This window comes from Bombus huntii, chromosome 6 (genome assembly GCF_024542735.1).
Source record: "Bombus huntii isolate Logan2020A chromosome 6, iyBomHunt1.1, whole genome shotgun sequence".
NCBI classification, from domain to species: domain Eukaryota; kingdom Metazoa; phylum Arthropoda; class Insecta; order Hymenoptera; family Apidae; genus Bombus; species Bombus huntii.
This window is the reverse complement of record NC_066243.1, coordinates 9,047,804-9,059,822: the sequence shown is the minus strand read 5'-3', so window position 1 is coordinate 9,059,822 and position 12,019 is coordinate 9,047,804.

Genomic DNA, 12,019 nt, shown 5'->3' with positions numbered 1-12,019 from the left:
CGTCGGGGCCCCGGTGTGGCCGGCAAGGTGATGCAAGAATGAGTGCAGCGAAATTCATGAGAAGAAAAAAATCGAGCGGAAAAAAGGAGGAGAAAACGAGAGAAAAAGAAGAAGCGAAGAAATGAAAAAAAGAGGGAAGACGAGAAAAGAAAGAAACGAAAGAAATGTCGAAGGAAGAGAGGAAAGAGAAGTAGCACCGTATATCGGACCGGTAATTACGGGCCTTTACCGATGTTTCGATCGGATTTCATTGCTGGCCTGTCCCCCTTCGACGATTACATCGTGCCACACGGCTTCGTTTCGCCGATCCAAATTTCGATACCGAGGATTATGCCGCGATCGATACGATTTTAATTAAACGGTCGATATTTATCGCGTTAATCGACCGACCCGAACATAGATCACTCGGTCGATGGTTTATAACGATCCTTCAACACGTGGAATTTAATTAGAAAACGGATAACGAATTTTCGACGGGAAAATCATGGTCACGCGTTCGGTCACTTCTTTCTCAATCGGTGAACGCCGGTCTTTCTGTTCTCTCTAATCGATGTATGATTTATTCGCGTCGTATCGGGGAACCGGTTCCACCGAAAAAACTGTTCGCTTCGAAAAAGAAATCTATTTACCGCGATACATCGTCAACGTTGATAAAAATGTCCTTTAATTCTGCTACCAGTGCTCGAATTTCTTAAGCAGAAAGAAAAAGCATGAAGTAACTTTTCCCTTTGTTCATAGCTGAGGATCGATTATACATAGATTGTGGATGTAATCCGTGAGAATACCGAGTCACGCTCGTTGCAAAAACTCTCCTTCTACTGGTTCTCTAGTTCCACTCGTGACAAACATTCGTTTGGACTTCAAAACTTCGGCTCCGAATCTTCCGGCTGAAAATTATTAATACAAATAGCATATATACCAGATGCCTGAACAACTACTAAAGAGATCACAAGGTCAGGGGTTAAAATCCTTACACTCGCGTTTCGATTATCCTCGAGAGAAATAAAAAGTCACGAACGATCGAAAGAGAGGAGGTCGGCCGCAGCCGTGGTCTCACGCGGATCGAGCGTATCACAGCCGAATTAATCCATAGGTTTCGAAATAGACGCGCAACGAGGCTGGCCAGGACTCGGTGCAAAACGTACGGCGAAGGATGGGAACGGGCGAGAGGCATTGGTATACGGCGCGAAGAATGATGGATCGTCATGCATGCCCGAAAACCCGTCGGGACTCCACGCGGATGAAGAATGTTGCCCGGGGAAGAGAAGAATCCAGCCAACGAGCGAGGCAACTCTCTCGCAACGATATCGGCAATCGAAAAGCGGATTGATCGAGCAAACGAACACACAGCGTACTTTATTTTTTTCTTCGCGAACGTCGCTCGATTCCACGATCTTGATCGATGGACGTGTCTCTCGTGGCAGAAACTCGACTTCTCCTCTTCCAATTTGACTCTGACATCATCGAGATTTAAACGTTCGATCGTTGCACCGTCGCGAGCCATTCGCGCGTCTTTCTAATAAGCGTCGCGATAACGAGATGCCATCGGGAGAGGTGCGCGCGCGCGATAGCGCGAACTCTGTGAACCCTCGAGTCTGGAGAATGGCCGAAAAACGGCGTAGAACGAGAAAAAGGAAGGCTCACGGGGCTCCCGACGAACGCGCTTACGCGCCGCTTCACGTGGGAGACCGACGCGACGACGACGACGAATATAGAGAGAATCATCCGTGAAACAGCAGCAACGGCAGCAGCGGCAGTGGTCCGCAGAGAAGAAAGAGGATAGAACGAATCGAGTACGAAGAAGAGCAGAGGATGGCTGGTACCAGTATGTACGGAACAAGGAGCCCCTTCCGAGAAGGAGTGACGAGGAGAAAAGTGCGTGATAAATATACGAATCGGTCCGAGTGCAACGGAGAGGACGATTAACCGGGAGGAAGAGGCGCGAGAACCGCGACAGAAACAACAAAAAGGGGTGCACAAAGAGAGTGTGAGAGAGTGAGAGAAAAAGAGAGAGAGAGAAAGGCTCGTCTGTCCTCTTCCATCCGCGAAGAAACAGAAACGAAGCTGAAAACGGTGGAGCAGAGTGAGCATCGGAGAAAAAATCGCACGATAAACACGGCACACCGGAGAGAGAGTCGATAATCGCGGAGAGGGACGAGACAAGATTCACCGGGAGAAAGACTCTCTAGCGATGAGACGGCGAGAGAAGGGAGAAGAGAAGGAGAAGAACGGGGCCCATAAAGGAGAGACGAGGAGGGAGAATCCGCAGATGGAGAGGCAACAGAGAGGAGGGTCTCTCTCGCTGGGTCTCCCCGACTCATAACTGGTTAACTTGGTGGGGGAACGCCCTTGACTCGGACTCTTGGTTGGCGGGGGAGTGGGACCATGGTGCGGCCTTGAGTCGGCCCGTCTCGTTCTTCGACAGCGTTTCTCAATCTCGCAGTCTCGTCGGGGGTCTGGCGACTCCGTGACGTTGCGCTCAGGCGGCCGAGAAAACTTGTAATCGACGCGTGAGAGAGAAAGAGAGTGGAATACTCTATGGATCGGAGTTGGAGGGAAAAAGAGAAAGAGAAAGAGACCCCTTGGCACACCGTCGTTGTTAGCTGGTAGGGCGCGGGTCAGGTGGCCGACATTGTTTTCGTGACATTCCTATGCTATTCGTGTTTTCGCGGTCACGTCGCTTCCCTCTCTCTCTTCCTCTCGTCTGGCTCGTCTCCGTCTTCTGGTAGACGACCACGACGAGAGATGCAGATCGATCATGCACACCAAGATCTCTCTGTTTTCCAGCGACTCCGTGACTCACCGGGGACGATCTAACCCTGCGACTCGCGCGGACAACTTATACAAATATACGTGTACACGGATCAACGTACACCGTAGCTAATGTATACCATAACACCGTAAAATTCAACGTTTCTAGGTAATAGCCGAGCATAGTAGAAAACTGGAGCAATTTACGAACGACCGAATCGAACGTTTGAACGTCGACAAATGAAAAAGAAAACGAACGTGAATAAAGTTTAGGACGAGGCATGGGAGAGAAGTTGTCCGGCACACGGAAAGCTAATCATCCGCAGATCGCCAGTCACGCGGGCCTCTCGAAACGAGTCGACGGGCTTAAAGAAGGGTTCAAGGTTCGTGAACTTGCCACGACGATCGTCGCGACGGCTCTTACGAGCGGCCGGCCCTCAGGAGAGTAACGAGAAACCTCGCGGTGTGCACGTATACTCGCTTCTGCCGGTCCGCGTGGTCACGTGAGTAAAATTCCTTTTCGACGCAACGAAGAAGCCCAGGCTCGAAGGATGTTCGTACGAGAACCGCGGAGAAAAAACATTCCGATGCGCTGATTGCATCTACCGCCACGCTGAACCGGTGCATCAACGGGCGGAGGTGTTAATCGGGTTACGAGTCTCCTTGAGAGCCCAACCAGAGAGGAACTGCGTCACGTTCGGTTCAGACCAGACCAAGCCACCTAATATCCCGGATGGATATTTTATCGGAATTTATGGAAACGTAAATGTCGAAAAATTACTTCGTAAGAAGGAAAGCCATGATTTCCATTATCGTCGATTAATCTGGACCAATGAAGCAATTACGATAATCATAGCCTTAGGAAAGAAATCTCTTTATTTTTTCCTCGTGCTCGTCATCTTCCTTTCGTTTTTTCTTTCGCCGAAAGGGGATGCATTCAATTATAATGAACAGCAACTGGGTCGAACGCGATCATGCTCGAGGAGAAACGGTTTTTCGCTTTCGCGGTCCCGATTGCAATCCCTGTCATTTCGCGTGATTATCGCTGGAAATGCGAGGGTACTTGCCAGCCCGGTAGAGACAGATACGATCGTGCATCAAGCCGCGAAACGTGCTCGCGAGCATGCCGGTTCTACGTTGATCGAAGAGTGCGCAGCCGGTTATTATCGCGCTTGCGGATGCTGGCCCGTATTCGTTTGCTTTTTCGATGCAGCGTGCCGCGCGCCGATCGTCTTAAACGCGTCTTCTAGCATACACGGGCCGGGCTAATGTCCCGTGGTCTCGAGGTAGTCGTTCATCGTCGTAGGCTGCCGAGGATGTAGCCAAAGCGTACGGCCGAGCCACTTAATTACAGTCATCAGCTGGTAGCACGGGCTAAAAAAATAACAGACAGTTCGCGTTTAACGAGAGCGCGGGGCATCGTTCGTTCGATTCTTCCATTGACGATCCTCTTGTGCCTCTTGTTCGATCTATCTCGATAAGGGTGGAAGGAGGGCCGAATGGAAATAAAGAGTCCGTGAAAAAAAGGGGGCGAAGATCTCGAAGGCCCCCGGAAGGTGAAATTAAGGAAGTTGAGAACAAAACGCGCTTCGTCTGCCAGAAGCGTCTGCAAGGCTAAAGGAGCGGGAGAATGTACGATGGAAAAAAGGAGAGGCAACGGGAGAGCGGACCGGGAACGCGAAAGGAGACGCAGATTCGACGAAGAACGTACGAGCAGACGCGAAAGGAGAAACGAAGACGGAATCGCGGGTTTGGAATAGAGAGAGAGAGAGAGAGAGAGAAAAACACGTGTACGCGTAGGAAGGGGAACGCAGAAGGAGAATGAGAGGGTGAAGTACAGCCGAGACGATCTTCAGTTACGAGATAGAGAGAGAGAGAGAGAAAGAAGAGGAGAATGAACAACTTGGTCCATACCGGCGTGCGCATATATACGACGCAGCGAACACCCTTTATACTTTATTTTGCCTCCACGCGAAATACCGGCTGACAGTTACTCTCTCGAACGAAATAAAAGGTGGCCATCCTTCTCTCTTTCTCTTCGTTCGGAAGAGAGGAGCAGCTCACAGAGGAACTTCCACTTGGCCTACTACTCCACTCCACTCGCTTACTCGCCACGGACGAGCTACCGGGGCTTTTCTTTTTACGCGAGCCACTTCCTGCTCGAACTTTGTTTTTCTTTCTTGTCCCTCGCCCCCGTCCGCCTCGTTCTTCCTTTCTTCCTTTCTTTCTTCCTTTCTTTTCCTTTCTTGTTGTTGCTCGACCAGACCCCGACCATGGGATTATGCAACGCATAACGGAGAAATCTAAACAAGCAAACGACCACGAAATCCACGCGTATCACCCTCTTGCACCGTATATTCGCCATTCCCTTTTTTTCGTTACGCTAACCTCCGTCCACGTTCGCGTGTTTTTTTTCCTGCTTCCCCTATAACTACCTCTCTCTCTCTCTCTCTACTACTTTGAGAACAGGCTCGTTCAATTCACGCTGGATTTATGTGCGTTTCGAAAGTGGCGCGATAGAGACGACGTTCCAAGGAGTTAGCCTTAATTCGAGGTTCAACCACGGATCGGTTTTATTTGTTTGGAAACGCGACCGTTCCAATTGCATAAATTAACGCGGCTCGAAATTCAAACGAGTCGGACGGGGTCCCGTCACGGGGACATCGTTCGCGTCTGTGTATAACGCGCGCAGGCTTTCTAAGTCTTGCTCAATTAGAAAGCGCTATTGGACACATCCGCGCCCGCGGGATCCTTTGGATATTCAAATCAGTCTAATCATTGTTGACTGTGTTACGCTTTTCCTTCCAGTTATCCATTGGAAAACGTTCCAAGAAATATCGAAGTTTCACGTTTCCTCGTTTTTACGTTTGCAAGTATTGGAATTTCCGAAATTGTCGATTTCTTGAACTCGCGAACTTTAAAAATTTTCAGATATCCAAATTTTTTGCAACTTTGTTATCGTGGTCGAAATGTGGATCGTTGAACGCGGTTAATGAACTTCCATGAATAATTCCATTATGACCGAGTCACCCCTCGCGACTGTAAGGGCAGTGTTCGCGTAACACGTGTACAAAGGGTGGAAACGTAGACAGAGAGGACGGTTCTTGCGCTCGAACTTGTTACTGGCTCGAGTTTTCGCATAATATTCGTCGGTTTTGCCGGTCGTTGGATTAAATCTATCGAGGTTTATATCAGCCATTTCGAGGCGCGACAAACAACCTGCGCAGCAACAGGTTAATCGCGCTCGAAAACGGACCGCAAATGTTAAACGGCCGAATGATTTGTTACTTCCGGTGCCTCTTCCAATGTTTCATAAAACCACCGTATTATCCTTCGCGTGCGTGGAAAATCTTTCTTCGGGAAATCCGTTGAAAAATTGCAATAGCGACAATTTCTACCTTTTGTTTTGCTTATCCTCCGTGTTTCCTCCCATTCTCGAAGCGAATAATAATCGAAACGAAGCTTTTATAAAAATTAAAATACAAAATTATTCGACAATGTCTGCCGGTTTTCTCCGTTTGTCTTCAATTTTCGGCACGGACAACTCGAAGAATTCACGACCGACTTTAAACTAGTTATTCCATCTGAACGATCAGTAAATCGGTCGTGATCTCAACGGACTAGGTCTGTCCTTGGCGGATCGTTAGCCGAGCTCATACGACGTACGAGTCAATCAGGTCCATGGTGATCGATACGCTTTGTTTTCGCAGGGCCACAGTACCCGGCCACGTTCGTTCCCTCCCAGTCTGTCAAACTGTTTATGTACGAGAGCCGTTTTTTACCTTGCACGCCGACTACCTGCCAATGAAACGCCTGCCGACCTTCGAATCGGAGTCTGACCGTTTTTGTGCTCCGCGCCGGTAGCTGAGTGCCGCAGGACCTCAAACCACGCTCGAAATGCGCGTATCTAAATGGAGGTAACGTGGAATGAACACGTATAGAGAGGGAGGGAAAACAAGCCTGCGGCCATGCTACAATTGTACCGGCCGCTTAAAAAATGGAGTTCGGGACTATCGGCTATGGAAATGGATAATAAATGGCGCTGACGTGCGAATAAATATGCACGCAAATGAATATAATTTTCTGGAATGGCGCGGATAGTGGAAGATCGTAATACACTGGATTCTGAATAATATGTTGATAGGAAGGCCGATTAAAGATGAAAATTTGGGTTATCGATGATTATATCGTTAATTATAGTTCTATGTTCGATGAACGAGTGATCGCTGCGAAACGCTTCATTTTGGTTCCAGATCACTAAGCGTTAGGATGCAACGAGTTCTGGACGATATTTTAGTGAAATGAAAATGACTGAGGAAATTTTTAGTGTTAATTATAATTCTAAGAAGTTGGGGTGATGTTAATCATAAGTTACCGCTAATTAAATGAAATTAAACGCTAAGTTCGATGACCAAGCGACCAGTGTAACACACTTCACTTCTATTCAAAATTATTGTGAATTATATAGGATGAATCGTGTTCTAGGTGGTATTTTAGTAACGAAAATGGTTGAAGGTGGAAATTTCGTGATATTAATTATATAATTATAGATTACGGTGATATTGTATGTATAATTCTAAATTTAATGAACACTATGAGCACTATGAGACTTCATTTCGGACAGTGATATTAGTTGTAACTCTAAGTTCGATGACGGAATGACGACTACGAGACACTTCATTTTCATTCGTTCTTTTCGAAAGAGGAAGGCAATAAGAACATCGATGAAATACGAAGACGACTACAAATTAGTGAAATCGAACAATATCGTAATGCGTCGCGTGTGATCGGTTAAAATCGCGACGCGAATATTCGTGAGTCTGATAAAGGGTACGATAATTGCTTGAAAGCAAGTAGTTAATGGAAATGAAAAAAACACAAAATGCTCGCAAAGGGTGGAACGCGGACACGTATTATAACGGTGGATAGAATTTTAATGAAACCAAGGCCCGTTTTATACCGATATGTTTTTTATAAGGATTTTATACGAGAAGAAAGGCTCGCGTAGACAGGACCGCGACGTTTGCTCGTTTCCGTTGATTCTTCGTTGAGAGAAAAAGAAAAATAAAGGGAGAAGGAGAGGATTTCTCGTATAAAACGGGCTCGTGAACGCTAATGAATGACGATTGTTAATTCTCTTAGCCGTAAATTGTTTTCTCGTCCGTAGGCTAGACACGAAGTGGCGAATTTTTTAAGAAAAAAACAAAAGAAAACTCTACCGACCCTCGACCGATAGCATCGAATCGCACGATGATCCACAACTGATTGTCTGCCTGCAACTCTGTCTCGTCTGTTGAAAGGAAAAAAAAGGAAAGCTATCGGATCGCCGATAAATGATACGACGAATTTATCGTTTATCGGCAATCGTTCGCATAGACCTTGCAGCATACAGTTACAAGTTAACCCGTGCATTAAAGCAACACACAGGATAGTTAGGTTAAAGTCTTAGAGCATTCATTAACCATTGAATCGATCTCGTTGTACCGGCCGAGGGTTGCATTCGTCTTGTCTTAAATCCGTTTCGAAAGTTGTTCTGTTGACCATATATAGGATAGGAGAATATTGTGATTGGTACGAATCGCAGGAAAAGCGTCAATAAATCATTGGTCGATTAATACGTAGCATATACGTGCGTGCGGTGGCATGAGATCTTACGGCGGGAAACGAAGGACCGTAAGATCGTTTGAAAAATCCGCGGCCAAGAACGCGGCAATTAGCGAATTGTAGCAGACAAAAGGAACCAGGTCCAATTTTTATAAGGCGAGAAAATAAATGACGTGGATGTTACAATGACGATGCAACAGCGACACACGGAAAAAAAAGAAGATGTAAAATGGAACGAAGAGCAAGGAGAAAAAGAAAAAGAGGGAGAAACAAAGACAGTAAATCAAATATACGTATTACTATATAAGGGTCGCCGTAGCGAAACACAATTGAAACGCGAACGGAAATAAAGAAAGAGATAGGATGATCGTGGTGAACGCTTTTTTGTTCAGGTTTTGTTACACACAGCGATTGCTAGCGTTGTACATAGGATAATATCGCGCAGGTGCTCCGAACTTTGCAAGCATCTTCCACGCTCTACCGAAGAATACGTAATTCAGTGTGACTTATGTGAACAAGTGAGAAAGGTAGTATGAAAGAAGGAAAGAATGGCAGATGTAATATCTACAATTTTAATGACTGTTTTCAAACTCGTTCCGACAACGTATCGATAAGACAAACGCGAGAAAGTGACAATCCCGAGAGAGAAGAGAAGATTTTCGAGCGAGACGGAAACGGTTTCGTTGCACACACACGCTTCCATTTTTCATTAGAATAAACCGTTGCTGCGGTTAAACGTCGCGTAACTAATTACCACACCTGATTTCAAAGATTCTCAGCATATTTTTGATACGTTGAATTATATCGATACAGTGTATACAGATATACCGAGTGACCAACTTGATCCGCCAGGCCACCGTTGGCACGTCCGAACGCTCACATAAAATAATCATTTTTACGCGGATCATTCGATATTATTCTTAAATGACCAACAATAGTCAAAGGCTTCGCCTGAGAACAGCAACGTTCGATTTTCTGCAGGCTGATTGGGAACATGCTGCTCGAAATTTCAAGTTAATTCATTCCGAGGCTCAAAATCGAAGAGATCGATTAACGTTAATACATGAACCTGAGAGATACCACATAGCCATATTTAATTATACATTGAACAGATAATCAGAGTTAACAGATATAATCTATATAGATTTAAATGACCGACGATTACTTTATTAAGATCTTTCTCTCTCGCGTTTGAGCTGCGCGATGAATTTCAAAATTTCGTTATATGGTTTTTCGAGTCAGCCTGTACCGAAAAACGATCAAAACTATGTACGATAAACCGAGAGCTGTTTCTGTGCTGGCCTGAAATCTATCTTGAACGAGGATTGTTCGACTTTTCCACGCGGCAAACAATGTTCATCATCTTTTTTCGATAATTAAGACGGTTTCCCTCGTGAGATTGCACGCGTTACGACACGTGTCATTTAATCAAAATGTTATTGTAATTCTAGTAAGGTAAGGCAAAACAAACAAAAGAAAAAAAATGAACAAAAAGAAACGAGCGGGCGAGCGCGCGTTTTAAATAAAAAGAACAAAAAAAGAAAAGAGAAGAGGAAAGAGGAAGAAACACATCGACTGATTATCGTTAAGGGTGGATCGCTAGAACGAAGATTAGCGGCGATTTTTATTATCTAAAATTTAGTGATAGAAATTTTGCTATTTATTACGATGTACTAGGATACGCTTGTTTACGTATCAAACACGAATAAGGCACACGAGACATGCTAATTTTCGTTTGGCCGTCCATTCCGCCAGACTTTTAAACGCACGACGACTTTTTTCACTTTCTTTCCTCGTTGTTTCTTGAGCTTTTCATCGATTCTTGGATCTCGAGTCTGTGGGTCGCGGCTAAGTCTTCACGGTTTCGATACGATTTAATCGGGTTTAGAGTGCACGAAAAAAAATATTTCTATAAATATAATACGCGCTGTACAGCAATAAAGTATTGGGATACATCGATCGAGATACGAAAGAGATAAAAAGGAGAAGAAAATTTACAAAATTTATAGCGTGTCCATTTCTCTACTAGGAAAGGCGAATTAAAAAAGATATATTACGTATACAATGTACAGGGTGTTTCAAGGTATATGCTGTTATATTAAGGAAACTATTGTCGGCTATGCTATAACCTTAGATTTTACGCAAATTTATTAAATTTCTTCTCTTTTTTCTAGTCCTATATTAATACAGAAACAAGAAAAGAAAAATTCCTCTCTAGTTCTTCAAATTTCACATAGTTCATCAAACAATAATTTACAAGACATTTGCCTCGAGATACCCGGTAAGAATATCGAGAATAATACGATTTCGAGACCAAGTCTATCGAGAAGAAAATGAATATTTGGTAAAGAATAAAGAAAACTTTATTTATGCGTCGATGTTAATCACGATACTATATTGCTCGGATCTCTCCTGGTATACGCAACAACACACAAAAAAAGAAGCACTTTAAAGAAATAAAAAAAAAAAATGGGAATCACTAGTGTATATATACAGGACCACAGGTTCGTTAATTTTACTATACGAGAAACACGAACGTTCTTCGGATTAGAAAACAAAAGGACAAAAGGAAATAACAAAGATACAAAAAAAAAAAAGAAAAACGATGAGAAAAAAAAGAGAAGAATAGTGAATATAGTTGATGAATGCGTGTCTTGTTGCGCGCCTGACGGACCGTGACCGGTCCACGCTGTTCGCGAGTCCGTACGCCATGTTTTAGGCGCACAATCAAGGAAGTGTATAGTGTTTAAACTCGCAGCAAAGAGCAGAACAAACTCTCCCCCTCAAAGCCCTTGTTACGAGCCAGCAGTTGAACAATGATGTCTGATTTTTATCGCCAGAGAGCAGTAATAGCACAAGTGAAACCGTTTCTAAGTACATTTGTTATACACGCATATTGTTATCATTGCCACGTAAAAGCAATTATTAACTCCATAGCCTGGGCCATTGTTAGGTGAACGAGAGAGCTAGAGACTGTTTCTTGAAGCTGGTTTGCACCAACTCACCGTTCCCTTCGTTTGCTCTTTTGTATGTAGCTGTTAATCCGTTTTGATATTTTCTTCCGATATCATTGCGCTTTAACTGACCGACTAATTCCGTATGATACACACATACAATGCTATCTTAATTGAACCTTGTTTCGCTCGTTTTTCTTTCCGTTACGTGTATATAATTTTCTCAAACGATGCTTTACGAAGTGTATTTAACAGGGAGATGAACCACAGATAACCTCTAAACTGAAGATTTAAAAAATTGGTAGGAATATCGATAACACTACTTATTGCCAATTGCAATGTGCAATAAATAATGTCATCGTTAGAGAATAGAGCATAAAAATTCGGTTTAAAGGTTGAATGAGAAACAGAGTATATGTTCCTTTTTCTTTTCTTCGTTATTTTCTAAATGCTCTTATTTTTTTTCCCGAGTTTCCAACTATAAAATTTGTTTCTAACTATTTACATTTATTTTGATAATTTCACATTGGTGTAAACCTGCATCAAAGAAAATATGAGAAAGAGATTATCGTAATAACTGCCGATTACTCGGTAACAATGGCAACGCCCATACATACGAAGTCTGTAATCGAAATGCTTTATATTTTTACACCGAACAAAGCAGTATATAACGTACAATAAACAATAAAACATGTCCTTCCATACGCAAC